This window comes from Panulirus ornatus, chromosome 20 (genome assembly GCF_036320965.1).
Source record: "Panulirus ornatus isolate Po-2019 chromosome 20, ASM3632096v1, whole genome shotgun sequence".
Lineage (NCBI taxonomy): Eukaryota > Metazoa > Arthropoda > Malacostraca > Decapoda > Palinuridae > Panulirus > Panulirus ornatus.
The window spans coordinates 47,790,592-47,808,091 of NC_092243.1; the positions used below are offsets into that span (position 1 = coordinate 47,790,592).

General features: G+C 50.6%; 1 protein-coding gene across 1 annotated transcript in view; it reads left to right on the forward strand.

The window, feature by feature from the left end:
* Positions 1-17,500, forward strand: part of LOC139755987 (uncharacterized) — a 305,075-nt gene that overhangs the window by 59,190 nt on the left and 228,385 nt on the right. The window contains exon 2 of the mRNA XM_071674888.1: positions 17,168-17,228. The gene's annotated coding sequence lies outside the window, so the exon portion shown is untranslated. The remainder of the gene's footprint in view (positions 1-17,167; positions 17,229-17,500) is intronic.

A 17,500-nucleotide genomic window follows, 5' to 3' on the forward strand; every position in this document is an offset into this window, starting at 1 on the left:
CTTTGTTGTCTTTTACTAGCGCTACCTCGCACACATGAGGGGGGAGGGGGATGTTATTCCATGTGTGGCGAGGTGGCGATGGGAATGAATAAAGGCAGACAGTGTGAATTGTATGCATGGGTATATATGTATGTGTCTGTATGTGTATATGTATGTGTACATTGAGATGTATGGGTATGTATATTTGCGTGTGTGGACGTGTATGTATATACATGTGTATGGGCCATTTCTTTCGTCTGTTTCCTTGCGCTACCTCGCAAACGCGGGAGACAGCGACAAAGCAAAAAAAATATATATATATATATATATATATATATATATATATATATATATATATATATATATATATATATATATACTATTCGCCATTTCCCGCGTTAGCGAGGTAGCGTCAAGAACAGAGGACTGGACCTTTGAGGGAATATCCTCACCTGGCTCCCTTCTCTGTTCCTTCTTTTGGAATACTTCCCACGAATTCCCTGCGTGTCGTAGAAGGCGACTAAAAGGGAAGGGAGCGGGGGGCTGGAAATCCTCCCCTCTTGTTTATATATATATATATATATATATATATATATATATATATATATATATATATATATATATATATATATATATATATATATATGTATGATGTTTGTATGTATGTATGTATGTTTCTCGATCAAAACGCTAGACCTGCCCTCTGATGCTGGTAGGTATTTTCGAACGCTCTTCCTCACTTCCTACCTTACCACCCTCACTCTCACATCCTGCTCTCCCTCACAGCTTCCCCTCCTCCCTCACTCTCACCTCATATTCCCCTCCTCCTTCACTCTCACCTCATGTTCCCCTCCTCCTTCACTCTCACCTCATGCTTTCTCCGCTCCCTCTCTTTCGCTTCATGGTCTTCCCACCTCCTCACCTTGACCTCACACCCTCCTTGCCCCTTTTCTCTCCGCTCATGCTCACTACCGCTCCCTCATGCTCTCCTCATGAAGCCGTCCGTCTCCCTCACTCTCACGGCATGATCCCGTCCGTCCCCCTCACACTCACCTCATGCACCTCCCCGCCCCTCCGGTCTTACCTCACACTCTAGGCCCCCCCCGCCCCCCCCGCCGGTAACTCTCGCCCATCCTCAGCACAATGTGGTAAGCCCGCCCTCGGGGTGAGGTGTGTGGCGTGCAGCAGGGAGGTGGCCACGCCCACCAACACCATGTTGTATCGACCATGGGGAGTTAGGAGACGTGGGGGGGGGGGGGGGGGTTAAGATATTGTAGGATAGGGTGTTAGATGTAGAAGGTTAAGATACTGCAGTATAAGATGTTAGATGTAGAAGATTAAGATAATGCAGTATAGGATGTTAGATGTAGAAGATTAAGATACTGCAGTATAAGATGTTAGATGTAGAAGATTAAGATAATGCAGTATAAGATGTTAGATGTAGAAGATTAAGATACTGCAGTATAAGATGTTAGATGTAGAAGGTTAAGATACTGCAGTATAAGATGTTAGATGTAGAAGGTTAAGATACTGCAGTATAAGATGTTAGATGTAGAAGATTAAGATACTGCAGTATAAGATGTTAGATGTAGAAGATTAAGATACTGCAGTATAAGATGTTAGATGTAGAAGGTTAAGATACTGCAGTATAGGGTGTTACATGTAGAAGATTAAGATACTGCAGTATAAGATGTTAGATGTAGAAGGTTAAGATACTGCAGTATAAGATGTTAGATGTAGAAGGTTAAGATACTGCAGTATAAGATGTTAGATGTAGAAGATTATGATACTGCAGTATAAGATGTTAGATGTAGAATATTAAGATACTGCAGTATAAGATGTTAGATGTAGAAGATTAAGATACTGCAGTATAAGATGTTAGATGTAGAAGATTATGATACTGCAGTATAGGACGTTAGATGTAGAAGATTAAGATAATGCAGTATAGGATGTTAGATGTAGAAGGTTAAGGTACTGCAGTATAAGATGTTAGATGTAGAAGATTAAGATACTGCAGTATAGGATGTTAGATGTAGAAGATTAAGATACTGCAGTATAGGATGTTAGATGTAGAAGATTAAGATACTGCAGTATAGGATGTTAGATGTAGAAGATTAAGATACTGCAGTATAGGACGTTAGATGTAGAAGATTAAGATACTGCAGTATAGGATGTTAGATGTAGAAGATTAAGATACTGCAGTATAGGACGTTAGATGTAGAAGATTAAGATACTGCAGTATAGGATGTTAGATGTAGAAGGTTAAGGTACTGCAGTATAAGATGTTAGATGTAGAAGATTAAGATACTACAGAGTATTGGTAACACTGGTTGTCGTCGAGTGTGGGGGGGAAGGGGAGCCGGAGGTGCTGTACAGATGTAATTTCTCAGATAAAAGGAAGAAAGTAAATTGTGTGATGACCTTCACGAAAGAGTTTTATAGTCTGGGGGTACTTCAGTAGGTTGTAGGTGCTTCAGTAGGTTGTAGGTGCTTCAGTAGGTTGTAGGTGCTTCAGTAGGTTGTAGGTACTTCAGTAGGTTGTAGGTGCTTCAGTAAGTTGTAGGTGCTTCAGTAGGTTGTAGGTGCTTCAGTAGGTTGTAGGCACTTCAGTAGGTTGTAGGTGCTTCAGTAGGTTGTAGGTGCTTCAGTAGGTTGTAGGTACTTCAGTAGGTTGTAGGTGCTTCAGTAGGTTGTAGGTACTTCAGTAGGTTGTGGGTACTTCAGTAGGTTGTAGGTGCTTCAGTAAGTTGTAGGTGCTTCAATAGGTTGTAGGTGCTTCAATAGGTTGTAGGTGCTTCAGTAGGTTGTAGGTACTTCAGTAGGTTGTAGGTGCTTCAGTAGGTTGTAGGTACTTTAGTAGGTTGTAGGTGCTTCAGTAGGTTGTAGGTGCTTCAGTAGGTTGTAGGTACTTCAGTAGGTTGTAGGTACTTCAGTAGGTTGTTGGTGCTTCAGTACGTTTTAGGTACTTCTGTAGGTTGTAGGTAGTACAATGGTTTCTCAGTGTGTACAGTACGGGGAGCTAGGGAGGTGTACACTGGTGCCTCAGTGTGTACAATACGGGGGAGGGAGGGAGGTGTACACTGGTGCCTCAGTGTGTACAGTACGGGGAGCTAGGGAGGTATACACTGGTGCCTCACTGTGTGCAGTACGGGTGAGGGAGGGAGGTGTACACTGGTGCCTCAGTGTGTACAGTACGGGGAGGGAGGGAGGTGTACACTGGTGCCTCACTGTGTACAGTACGGGGGAGGGAGGGAGGTGTACACTGATGCCTTAGTGTGTACAGTACGGGGGAGGGAGGGAGGTGTACACTGATGCCTCAGTGTGTACAGTACGGGGGAGGGAGGGACAGGTACACTGGTGCCTCAGTGTGTACAGTACGGGGGAGGGAGGGAGAGGTACACTGGTGCCTCGGTGTGTACAGTACCGGGAGGGAGGGAGGTGTACGCTGGTGCCTCAATGTGGACAGTACGGGGGAGGGAGGGAGGGAGGTGTACACTGGTGCCTCACTGTGTACAGTATGGGGGAGGGAGGGAGGTGTACACTGGTGCCTCAGTGTGTACAGTACGGGGGAGGGAGGGAGAGGTACACTGGTGCCTCAGTGTGTACAGTACGGGGAAGGGAGGGAGGTGTACACTGGTGCCTCATTGTGTACAGTACGGGGGAGGGAGGGAGGTGTACACTGGTGCCTCAGTGTGTACAGTACGGGGGAGGGAGGGAGGGAGGTGTACACTGGTGCCTCAGTGTGTACAGTACGGGGGAGGGAGGGAGGGAGGTGTACACTGGTGCCTCAGTGTGTACAGTACGGGGGAGGGAGGGAGGGAGGTGTACACTGGTGCCTCAGTGTGTACAGTACGGGGGAGGGAGGGAGGGAGGTGTACACTGGTGCCTCAGTGTGTACAGTACGGGGAGGGAGGGAAGTGTACGCTGGTGCCTCAGTGTGTACAATACGGGGAGGGAGGAAGGTGTACACTGGTGGGTGGGCCTCCATGGCTTGACCAGTTATTAACCATGTCCTCACTCATGCTGTTCTATTCATCCATCACTCATACTATACAAGTGTTTGTTTACATCATTTTCAATGTTTCATGCTTGATATCGTGTCATGTTCTCTGGTTGTTCTATCCTTACGTCTAAGAACTGTTCACTGTCCGCGATTTGTATGTAGCATTCAACGGTTGTGATCAGGTCACCCCTTACTCTTCTTGCTTTCAAGGTGGGCATATTATTAGCCTGTAGCCATTCCTTGTAAGTCATTTTGGCACCATTTTTGTTAGCCGGTCTCCTCTGCACCTTCTGTATGAACTCTTTGTGCATCTTTATGTGCGCTGACCAAACCTGAGAGTCGTATTGACCAAACCTGAGAGACATATTGACCAACCCTGAGAGGTATATTGACCAAACCTGAGAGGTATATTGACCAGACCTGAGAGGCATATTGACCAAACCTGAGAGGTATATTGACCAAACCTGAGATGCATATTGACCACGGCTGAGAGGCATATTGACCAAACCTGAGAGGTATATTGACCAAACCTGAGAGGTATATTGACCAAACCTGAGAGGCATATTGACCAAACCTGAGAGGTATATTGACCAAACCTGAGAGGTATATTGACCAAACCTGAGAGGCATATTGACCAAACCTGAGATGCATATTGACCACGGCTGAGGCATATTGACCAAACCTGAGAGGCATATTGACCACAGCTGAGAGGCATATTGACCAATCTTGAGAGGGATATTGACCAACCCTGAGAGGCATATTGACCAACCCTGAGAGGCATATTAACCAACCCTGAGAGGCATATTGACCAACCCTGAGAGGCATATTGACCAACCCTGAGAGGCATATTGACCAACCTTGAGAGGCATATTGACCAACCCTGAGAGGCATATTGACCAACCCTGAGAGGCATATTAACCAACCCTGAGAGGCATATTGACCAATCCTGTGAGGCATATTGACCAAACCTGAGAGGCATATTGACCAAACCTTAGAGGCATATTGACCACGGCTGAGAGGCATATTGACCACGGCTGAGAGGCATATTGACCAACCCTGAGAGGCATATTGACCAAACCTGAGAGGCATATTGACCAAACCTGAGAGGTATATTGACCAAACCTGAGAGGTATATTGACCAAACCTGAGAGGAATATTGACCACGGCTGAGAGGCATATTGACCAAACCTGAGAGGCATATTGACCAAACCTGAGAGGCATATTGACCAAACCTGAGAGGCATATTGACCAAACCTGAGAGGTATATTGACCACGGCTGAGAGGCATATTGACCAATCCTGTGAGGCATATTGACCAAACCTGAGAGGCATATTGACCAAACCTGAGAGGTATATTGACCACGGCTGAGAGGCACATTGACCAAACCTGAGAGGCATATTGACCAAACCTGAGAGGCATATTGACCAAACCTGAGAGGCATATTGACCACGGCTGAGAGGCATATTGACCAACCCTGAGAGGCACATTGACCAAACCTGAGATGCATATTGACCACGGCTGAGAGGCATATTGACCAAACCTGAGAGGTATATTGACCACGGCTGAGAGGCATATTCCAGTGTCGTCCTAACGTGCAGTGTCAACAGCTTGCTGAATATGTGTACGTACATGTGTCTGGTGCACCAACGGTGGCCGAGCCTGCCGCCCACTACTGGGTGGTGGCCGTGCCTGCCGCCCACTACTGGGTGGTGGCCGGGCCTGCCGCCCACTACTGGGTGGTGGCCGTGCCTGCCGCCCACTACTGGGTGGTGGCCGTGCCTGCCGCCCACTACTGGGTGGTGGCCGTGCCTGCCGCCCACTACTGGGTGGTGGCCGGGCCTGCCGCCCACTGGTGGATAGTGGCCGGGCCTGCCGCCCACTACTGGGTGGTGGCCGGGCCTGCCGCCCACTGGTGGATAGTGGCCGTGCCTGCCGCCCACTACTGGGTGGTGGCCGGGCCTGCCGCCCACTACTGGGTGGTGGCCGGGCCTGCCGCCCACTGGTGGATAGTGGCCGTGCCTGCCGCCCACTACTGGGTGGTGGCCGGGCCTGCCGCCCACTGGTGGATAGTGGCCGGGCCTGCGGCCCACTGGTGGGTAGTGGCCGGGCCTGCGGCCCACTGGTGGGTAGTGGCCGGGCCTGCCGCCCAATGGTGGGTGGTGGTCGGGCCTGCCGCCCACTGGTGGCTGGTGGTCGGGCCTGCCGCCCACTGGTGGCTGGTGGTCGGGTCTGTATTTAGTTTGTGGGTTCCAATTCTGGCCGGGGGTGTTGGGGGTGTGGAGGGTGGGTGGGGGGGGGTTGTGTTTGGGTGGAGGGGACAGTTTAGCTCCCCGGGAAGAGTAGAGTCGTCGTGAGACACGAGAGCTTCACGGGACGACACTAGAGCCTTCCTTGGGTCACAGTGCTCTAGGACTGACACTGTAGAGCCCTCCACTGTGGACGATGGCTCTACCCTGGGTGAGAGTAGATCCCTCACTGGTCAGTAGAGCTGCCCAGGGTGTGAGTAGATCCCTCACTGGTCAGTAGAGCTTCCCGGGGTGTCAGTAGATCCCTCACTGGTCAGTAGAGCTTCCCGGGGTGTCAGTAGATCCCTCACTGGTCAGTAGAGCTTCCCGGGGTGTCAGTAGATCCCTCACTGGTCAGTAGAGCTTCCCGGGGTGTCAGTAGATCCCTCACTGGTCAGTAGAGCTTCCCGGGGTGTCAGTAGATCCCTCACTGGTCAGTAGAGCTGCCCGGGGTGTCAGTAGATCCCTCACTGGTCAGTAGAGCTTCCCGGGGTGTCAGTAGATCCCTCGCTGGTCAGTAGAGCTTCCCGGGGTGTCAGTAGATCCCTCACTGGTCAGTAGAGCTTCCCGGGGTGTCAGTAGATCCCTCGCTGGTCAGTAGAGCTGCCCGGAGTGTGAGTAGATCCCTCACTGGTCAGTAGAGCTGCCCGGGGTGTCAGTAGATCCCTCACTGGTCAGTAGAGCTTCCCGGGGTGTCAGTAGATCCCTCGCTGGTCAGTAGAGCTTCCCGGGGTGTCAGTAGATCCCTCGCTGGTCAGTAGAGCTTCCCGGGGTGTCAGTAGATCCCTCACTGGTCAGTAGAGCTGCCCGGGGTGTGAGTAGATCCCTCACTGGTCAGTAGAGCTTCCCGGGGTGTCAGTAGATCCCTCACTGGTCAGTAGAGCTTCCCGGGGTGTCAGTAGATCCCTCGCTGGTCAGTAGAGCTGCCCGGGGTGTCAGTAGATCCCTCACTGGTCAGTAGAGCTTCCCAGGGTGTGAGTAGATCCCTCGCTGGTCAGTAGAGCTGCCCGGGGTGTGAGTAGATCCCTCACTGGTCAGTAGAGCTGCCTGGGGTGAGAGTAGATCCCTCACTGGTCAGTAGAGCTTCCCGGGGTGTGAGTAGATCCCTCACTGGTCAGTAGAGCTGCCCGGGGTGTCAGTAGATCCCTCGCTGGTCAGTAGAGCTGCCCGGGGTGTCAGTAGATCCCTCAATGGTCAGTAGAGCTGCCCGGGGTGTGAGTAGATCCCTCACTGGTCAGTAGAGCTCCCCGGGGTGTGAGTAGATCCCTCGCTGGTCAGTAGAGCTGCCCGGGGTGTCAGTAGATCCCTCACTGGTCAGTAGAGCTCCCCGGGGTGTGAGTAGATCCCTCGCTGGTCAGTAGAGCTGCCCGGGGTGTCAGTAGATCCCTCACTGGTCAGTAGAGCTTCCCGGGGTGTCAGTAGATCCCTCGCTGGTCAGTAGAGCTGCCCGGGGTGTCAGTAGATCCCTCACTGGTCAGTAGAGCTTCCCGGGGTGTCAGTAGATCCCTCGCTGGTCAGTAGAGCTGCCCGGGGTGTCAGTAGATCCCTCACTGGTCAGTAGAGCTCCCCGGGGTGTGAGTAGATCCCTCGCTGGTCAGTAGAGCTGCCCGGGGTGTCAGTAGATCCCTCGCTGGTCAGTAGAGCCCCCCGGGGTGTGAGTAGATCCCTCAGTGGTCAGTAGAGCTGCCCGGGGTGTCAGTAGAACCTTCATTGGTATCACTAGAGCGAAGCTTCCTTGGGTAATAGAGCTCCCGGGGGGAGGGGGATAGAGTCTTTCTCAGAGGATAGAGTCCCCGGGATGACAGATGGTGCCAGGCGGGGACCGGGAGCAGCAGGGAAGGTAGGTGGACGCACACAAGTTGGTGTCGTCCACTTGCGTGTTACCCTGTGCTCCACGGGTCTGATGTGTGGGCTGGGGTCCTAGGTGGAGGAGTCCCTCCCTCCCTCCCTCCTTCCTCTCACGGGTGGAGGGCCGCTGGGAAGCCATGGACAAAGTCTTCCACTGTAAATATATGCATAGAGTGAGGAGGGCCTTGAGGATCACCGGTCGCCTAGAAACCTGGTTATGATCTTGGTCATGTGTGTTGTCATAGTGAGGCAGACATGATGGGGGTCACCCGTGGGGTCGACCCCCCAGGTGGGGCAGACATGATGGGGGTCACCCGTGACCGGTGGGGTCGACCCCCCAGGTGGCGCTCCTGGGACATTCACATTTCATCATTCACATCAGACAATGATCTTTTTTTTTTTTTTTTTTTGTCTATTTTCGTGTCTCCAGTTAAGTGCTAAAGTCCACATCAAGGCCGGATCTTAATTGAAATATAAAGAAAATTATGAAACGGAAAAAGATGAGACAAGGGAAAGTATTTACAAATTTTGGAGGAAGTGAAAATATTCTCTTAAAGTGTGACAGGTCATAGTTACTGGGAAAGACATGAGAGGGTAGAGAGTTCCAAGGCTTTGAGGTGTAGGAAAAGAAATAGTTATCAAAACGGCCCACCCTTGAGTTGCCAACGGCCGCACAGTAATCATGTGACGCAGCAGCTTGCCGAGCATTGCGTAGTCTAGCTAGTGGTGGGGGCACACAAGCAGCCAGCTCTCGGGAGCAAAAACTAAAGTAATAACTATAGAAGGAGGAAAGTGAACCGACATTACGGCGTAAGGTAAGAGGGTCAAGTTGTAAAGTTAGCTTGGGACAGTTTGTAAGTTTGACCACTTTCAACACAACTCTGTCAAGTAAGGATGCAGAGCTAGAACCACCCCAGATGTGAGAGCAGTACACCATACAAGGACGCATCAATCCCTTGTATAAACGAAGCAACTGTTCAGAAGAGAAAAAATTTGACATCCAAACAGGACTCCCAGGTTCTTAGAGGCAGACTTAGCTATTCCCGTCATGTGGGGTTCCTAGGACAGAGTGGATGTTACAGTAATACCAAGTGTGTTCATGAGTTAAGAAGTGGAGTTATTGAACAGGCAAAGGGAGGAGGAAACTTGTGAGAAAGTTATCGATAGAAAGATGGGTAGAAACTGGGTCTTGGAGGCATTAACCTTACCCATATATGGTCTCCCACAGTGAGATATCCTGTCCAAGTGTGAGATGTACTGAGGAACTTGTGTCCAGACGAGATGCAGGTCAAGTGAGAGAAGAGCAGAACTGAAGGATGTGGAAGGGAATGGATTAAGAGATGAGAGTTGATATGGATGGTTGCACGAGATAAGACACCAAACATTCTTGTTCGGATCAACACGATGAATATCTTGCTGATTAACCCTGATCATCATGCCTCACTCTGTGGTGGTGAGTAATTCTTGTGGTCAGTAGTCATGATAGCGTGTTGGTATGTTACGTGATGCGTCCTCAACCTGTGGTCTCTCCCTGGCCAAGTGGTCATATGTTATTGACGTGTGTCGCTCGCTGTGAGGGAACCAGAAGGAATGACTGTATCATGTTCGTCTTCAGCTATAATATACATAGATGTGGTGAGGCGCAAGGCTGCTTCTCAAAGTTTAGCATTGTTTTTTATACATATTATAAAAAGAACGACATGATGCATGTTTGGTGGTGAGACACACGACGTACTCACTCACTCAGACCTCTGTCTTACACACAAAACTTTCCTTCCTACATTAAGATTCAAGATATTTATTTGCCCTGCCTGTGTCGTGCCCTGCCAGTGTCGTGTGTTGCCTGTGTCGTGTGTTGCCTGTGTCGTGTGTTGCCTGTGTCGTGTGTTGCCTGTGTCGTGTGTTGCCTGTGTCGTGTCCTGCCTGTGTCGTGTCCTGCCTGTGTCGTGTGTTGCCTGTGTCGTGTCCTGCCTGTGTCGTGTGTTGCCTGTGTCGTGTGTTGCCTGTGTCGTGTGTTGCCTGTGTCGTGTCCTGCCTGTGTCGTGTCCTGCCTGTGTCGTGTCCTGCCTGTGTCGTGTGTTGCCTGTGTCGTGTGTTGCCTGTGTCGTGTGTTGCCTGTGTCGTGTGTTGCCTGTGTCGTGTCCTGCCTGTGTCGTGTCCTGCCTGTGTCGTGTGTTGCCTGTGTCGTGTGTTGCCTGTGTCGTGTGTTGCCTGTGTCGTGTGTTGCCTGTGTCGTGTCCTGCCTGTGTCGTGTGTTGCCTGTGTCGTGTCCTGCCTGTGTCGTGTGTTGCCTGTGTCGTGTGTTGCCTGTGTCGTGTGTTGCCTGTGTCGTGTGTTGCCTGTGTCGTGTGTTGCCTGTGTCGTGTGTTGCCTGTGTCGTGTGTTGCCTGTGTCGTGTGTTGCCTGTGTCGTGTCCTGCTTGTGTCGTGTCCTGCCTGTGTCGTGTCCTGCCTGTGTCGTGTGTTGCCTGTGTCGTGTGTTGCCTGTGTCGTGTCCTGCTTGTGTCGTGTCCTGCTTGTGTCGTGTCCTGCCTGTGTCGTGTCCTGCTTGTGTCGTGTCCTGCTTGTGTCGTGTCCTGCTTGTGTCGTGTCCTGCCTGTGTCGTGTGTTGCCTGTGTCGTGTGTTGCCTGAGGGTCGGGGGAAAGAGAGAGAGAGAAAGGCTTCACTAAGCCATTGTTTACTTCTGCTCTCACACAGACGGCACATATACCACCAGGTGGGTTAAGGCCAGACCACCTGGCATAGACCTGGGGTCTGCGTGGTCCGTGAAAATCCGCACATAGGTGGAAGAGTCCCCTTTTTCCCTCTTTTAGGTGGAGGAGTCCCCCCTCCCTCCCTCCTCTTATAGTTGGAGGAGTCCTCTCCCTCCCTCCTCTTATAGTTGAAGGAGTCCCCTCCCTCCCTCCTCTTATAGGTGGAGGAGTCCCCCCTCCCTCCCTCTTATAGTTGGAGGAGTCCTCTCCCTCCCTCCTCTTATAGTTGAAGGAGTCCTCTCCCTTCCTCCTCTTATAGGTGGAGGAGTCCCCTCCCTCCCTCCTCTTATAGGTGGAGGAGTCCCCTCCCTCCCTCCTCTTATAGCTGAAGGAGTCCTCTCCCTCCCTCCTCTTATAGTTGGAGGAGTCCCCTCCCTCCCTCCTCTTATAGGTGGAGGAGTCCCCTCCCTCCCTCCCTCCTTTTATAGTTGGAGGAGTCCTCTCCCTCCCTCCCTCCTCTTATAGTTGGAGGAGTCCCCTCCCTCCCTCCCTCCTCTTATAGTTGGAGGAGTCCTCTCCCTCCCTCCCTCCTCTTATAGTTGAAGGAGTCCTCTCCCTCCCTCCCTCCCTCCTCTTATAGTTGAAGGAGTCCCCTCCCTCCCTCCTCTTATAGTTGGAGGAGTCCCCTCCCTCCCTCCCTCCTCTTATAGTTGGAGGAGTCCTCTCCCTCCCTCCCTCCCTCCTCTTATAGTTGGAGGAGTCCTCTCCCTCCCTCCCTCCCTCCTCTTATAGTTGGAGGAGTCCCCTCCCTCCCTCCCTCCTCTTATAGGTGAAGGAGTCCCCTCCCTCCCTCCCTCCTCTTATAGTTGGAGGAGTCCCCTCCCTCCCTCCCTCCTCTTATAGGTGAAGGAGTCCCCTCCCTCCCTCCCTCCTCTTATAGGTGAAGGAGTCCCCTCCCTCCCTCCCTCCTCTTATAGTTGGAGGAGTCCCCTCCCTCCCTCCCTCCTCTTATAGTTGGAGGAGTCCCCTCCCTCCCTCCCTCCTCTTATAGGTGAAGGAGTCCCCTCCCTCCCTCCTCTTATAGTGGAGGAGTCCCTCCTCCCTCCCTCCTCTTATAGTTGGAGGAGTCCCCCTCCCTCCCTCCCTCTTATAGTTGGAGGAGTCCCCTCCTCCCTCCCTCCTCTTATAGTTGGAGGAGTCCCCTCCCTCCCTCCCTCCTCTTATAGTTGGAGGAGTCCCCTCCCTCCCTCCCTCCTCTTATAGTTGGAGGAGTCCCCTCCCTCCCCTCCTCTTATAGGTGAGGAGTCCTCTCCCTCCCTCCCTCTTATAGTGGAGGAGTCCTCTCCCTCCCTCCTCTTTATAGTTGGAGGAGTCCTCTCCCTCCCTCCCTCTTATAGTGGAGGAGTCCTCTCCCTCCTCCCTCTTATAGTAGTTCCCTCCTCCCTCTCTATAGTGGAGGAGTCCCCTCCCTCCCTCCCTCCCCCTCTTATATTGAAGGAGTGCTCCTCCCTCTCTAGTCCCTCTCCTCCTCTTTAGTTGGAGGAGTCACTCCTCCTCCTTATAGGGGGAGGAGTCCTCCCTCCCTCCTCTATGAGGAGTAGGGAGAGGAGATCCCTCCCTACAAGTGGAGAGCCTCTCCTACCCTTATAAGTGGAGGAACCCTCCCGTCATCCATGAATCCTCCCTATATTTAAGGTGGAGAGTCCATGTTCTGTAGAAAGAGTGGGATGTAGAGAGAGAGAGAGGAGAAGAGAGAGAGAGAGAGAGGAGAGAGAGAAAGAGAAGAGAGAGACTGAGTCATAGGAGCGTACAGAAGGTAGAGAGAGAGAGAGAGAGAGGGAGGGAGGACTGTAAAGAGAGGGAGAACTGAGTCATGAAGAGTAGCGTGAGTAGCAGTATCAGAGGAGGAGGACCGGTTCTGCTCTCGCCAGTAGAGGGCGAGCAACAGAGAGAAAACGTCATGAGTGGGACGAGGCGTCACGTCAGGGCGTACTGCCCCACGTGTCATGGCGAGACGAGCACACGTCTGGTGGTACTGACGCCCACGTTCATGGTGGTACTGACGCCCACGTTCATGATGGTGCTGACGCCCACGTTCATGGTGGTACTGACGCCCACGTTCATGATGGTGCTGACGCCCACGTTCATGGTGGTGCTGACGCCCACGTTCATGATGGTACTGACGCCCACGTTCATGGTGGTACTGACGCCCACGTTCATGGTGGTACTGACGCCCACGTTCATGGTGGTGCTGACGCCCACGTTCATGGTGGTACTGACGCCCACGTTCATGGTGGTACTGACGCCCACGTTCATGGTGGTACTGACGCCCACGTTCATGGTGGTACTGACGCCCACGTTCATGGTGGTACTGACGCCCACGTTCATGGTGGTACTGACGCCCACGTTCATGGTGGTACTGACGCCCACGTTCATGGTGGTACTGACGCCCACGTTCATGATGGTGCTGACGCCCACGTTCATGGTGGTGCTGACGCCCACGTTCATGATGGTGCTGACGCCCACGTTCATGGTGGTGCTGACGCCCACGTTCATGATGGTACTGACGCCCACGTTCATGGTGGTACTGACGCCCACGTTCATGGTGGTACTGACGCCCACGTTCATGGTGGTGCTGACGCCCACGTTCATGGTGGTACTGACGCCCACGTTCATGGTGGTACTGACGCCCACGTTCATGGTGGTACTGACGCCCACGTTCATGGTGGTACTGACGCCCACGTTCATGGTGGTACTGACGCCCACGTTCATGGTGGTACTGACGCCCACGTTCATGGTGGTACTGACGCCCACGTTCATGGTGGTACTGACGCCCACGTTCATGATGGTGCTGACGCCCACGTTCATGGTGGTGCTGACGCCCACGTTCATGATGGTGCTGACGCCCACGTTCATGGTGGTGCTGACGCCCACGTTCATGATGGTACTGACGCCCACGTTCATGGTGGTACTGACGCCCACGTTCATGGTGGTACTGACGCCCACGTTCATGGTGGTGCTGACGCCCACGTTCATGGTGGTACTGACGCCCACGTTCATGGTGGTACTGACGCCCACGTTCATGGTGGTACTGACGCCCACGTTCATGGTGGTACTGACGCCCACGTTCATGGTGGTACTGACGCCCACGTTCATGGTGGTACTGACGCCCACGTTCATGGTGGTACTGACGCCCACGTTCATGATGGTGCTGACGCCCACGTTCATGGTGGTGCTGACGCCCACGTTCATGATGGTGCTGACGCCCACGTTCATGGTGGTACTGACGCCCACGTTCATGGTGGTACTGACGCCCACGTTCATGGTGGTGCTGACGCCCACGTTCATGGTGGTACTGACGCCCACGTTCATGGTGGTGCTGACGCCCACGTTCATGGTGGTACTGACGCCCACGTTCATGGTGGTACTGACGCCCACGTTCATGGTGGTACTGACGCCCACGTTCATGGTGGTGTTCACTTACATATGTTGATTGTGTGTCTTTGTAATTATATAGACGTCTATATGTATCTTTGTAGTTATCTATGTTTTTGTGTACCTACCTGTCTATGTATCTTTGTAGTTATCTATGTTTTTGTGTACCTACCTGTCTATGTATCTTTGTAGTTATCTATGTTTTTGTGTACCTACCTGTCTATGTATCTTTGTAGTTATCTGTTTTGTGTACCTACCTGTCTATGTATCTTATTTGCTTCCTTTATGGAGGTAGCGTCAGGAAGAGATGAACACTGGCCTCGTGTGTACACATTCACTCCCTCGCTGTCGTATGTAATGTAAGGATTCCAGAGGTCTGAGACAGCCAAGCCCTACACACCTTTCCATGCTTTACCTCAACTGCGTCATACTATACCCAGGTTCAGCCTACTTACCACGTTGCTCCCCATGTACCACATCGATCCACTTCCTTCATGTCACAATTCTGTCACTCTCTTGATAATTCATGTTACGTCACTCCATGTCCTCGGTCTTCCTCTCCTCATCGCTTCCTCCACTTTTGACACATAGATCTTCTTTCTTAGTCCTCTTCACTCATCCTCTCCACATGTCTGAACCATTTCAGGACACCCTGGTCGGCCTTCTCAGTCAGTGTTTACTGTCGTGTGTCCATTCCTCACATGATCCTCCTGCCTCACATCACATGTCTGCCTCACCGTCTTCATTTCCAACACATCCTCCTCTTTATTTATCTCGGGCCTAAGGTTCACATCCATACAACACTGGTGGGGACTTCCGTACGTTCAGACACCCGTCTCTGTCCTTCCAGGTGCTGACCTCTTCTTCCACCATATCTGCAGTGTGCTCAGAACCTTAGCCACCTCGTTCCTATAATGGGACTCACTTCATCTCCCATAATTACACCTGCTGTCACGTCCACTCCCAGGGACCTCAACCACTCCATGTCCTCGCGTCTAGATCCTTCAAGTTTAGATTTTGGCTCAAAGTATCACGTCATTGATCACGTTTAATATCATGGTATTCCTTTGACACACACCACGAAAGTCTCACCAACTAGTTCGAGTTTCTGTGGAGTCTGCCACCAGCGCCGTGTCCTTGGCAGAGCATAAGTGATGTAGTACCGACCATTTCCCGTCATACCGTTAGAGACCCAAGTGTGTTCATGAACAGATGAAACAGCCATAGTGACATCACACATCCCATGACGCAAGCGCATCTGTACTGGGAACCACTCACCTTCCTTCCCTCTTTTTCGTGCACACGCCTTTCTCTCCTGTTAAAACCTTTCCTCTCATTTGATAACTTTTTTTTTTTACACCATACATTCGGGGTACCTTCCTCAAGGCATCTCTGTTGACCATATAGTAGACTTTCTTCACATCCATAAATGTCACACAATGTTTCTTTCTCCAAGTATTTGCCACACAGTAACCTTCAGTGCAAACAGTTAGTACACACCCTTAACCACGGCTGACGCTACCGTGCCTTTCCCCAGTCAGTTACTCTGGCCTTGCCCTCACTCACCAGACCCCTCCCTATACACCTCACCAGACATACTCGACAGACATGTGTAGTTCGGGAATTTATTTTTTCCTCTCATCTTTATGCAGGGACGACCACTGTAAATGCATTGTGCAAGTCCACAGGCAGCCGCTTCCCCTACCTTGGGTCATACAAATATCAAGCAGCCTAAGTGACTAACACAGCCACCTCACATCAAGAGAGACTCACCTACACTGCCATACATTCCTGCCGCCTTGCTTCTCTTCATCTTACGCAAGGCTTTCACCACCACCTCTCTTTTCACTGTACCATTCGTCCTCGTCCAACACACACATGTCTTTGTTACCACATCACCATCCACTCGCCTCGCTCTCACCCCTACTGGTTTCATTCTCCTCAGACTGTTCCTCTCCTTCCAAACTATTGTATTCTGAATTTCATCGCTATTCTGTCAGCTCATCTCACACTTGTCACTTTTTTAAGCTTTTGTATCTTTCTCTTGTATTCCTCCAGTCACTCTGTCTCTGTACATACCATTCCTACGCCACCTTTCCTCTTTTTCTAACGATTTAGTGTCCTCATTCCACTACTCACTACCTTTCCTTAGTCGTTCACATCCCAGTTTTCGTGTTCCAGACATTTGACTCTCACATTTAAGCACTACTTCCTTGAATTACTTCTCTTGTTTCTTAATATACTCAGCTATGCTACTCGTCCATCAGTTTATCTTGACACCTCTACACATGGGACACTTTCCCATACTCGCTCACATCTTTCACACGTAAGACATTTACTATTTTCCAAAAAACCAACACAGACTTTACGGTCGCCGCCAGCAAGATATGATCAGACCTTCCACCTGCCAACCTCCTTACCATCCAACAGTCTTACGTTTGCACATCACTCAGTCACTCAGCATATAATCCAATCATCTCCAGTGACTATCCAACTCACTGTACCCACGTATATATATATATATATATATATATATATATATATATATATTATATATATATATATATATATATATATATATATATATATATATATATATATATATGGTATTAAATCCAGAACACAACACAGATCAACAAGCTTTATTCTGTATATATTTACACTGTTTACCTTCGGTTGTCACATCCACCGCCCTTGTGTTCAGATCCCCATGCACCACCGGTCGATCCCCTGCATCATAAACTCTCATGCATATATGGATAAATGTACAAGTGATTATATATATATATATATATATATATATATATATATATATATATATATATATATATATATATATATATATGTATAGATAGATAGATAGATAGATAGAAAGATATAATCCTATATGACATATTTTCACGTTATGTCTGGTCTTGTGGCAGATGGGTCGTTGTGGGACCAGAGTGCAGCAGGCCACCTTCTCCCCGCCACACCGCTGACCAGGTACTGTACACTGCATGCACGTCTCTACCTTGTGTGATGACCTGATCACAGGATTGTCTCGTGAATGATGAAGGGGTCTCTGTGTTTGGTGAATGATGAAGGGGTCTCTGTGTCTAGTGAATGGTGAAGGGGTCTCTGTGTCTAGTGAATGATGAAGGGGTCTCTGTGTCTAGTGAATGGTGAAGGGGTCTCTGTGTCTCGTGAATGGTGAAGGGGTCTTTATGTTTGGTGAATGATGAAGGGGTCTCTGTGTCTAGTGAATGGTGGAGGGG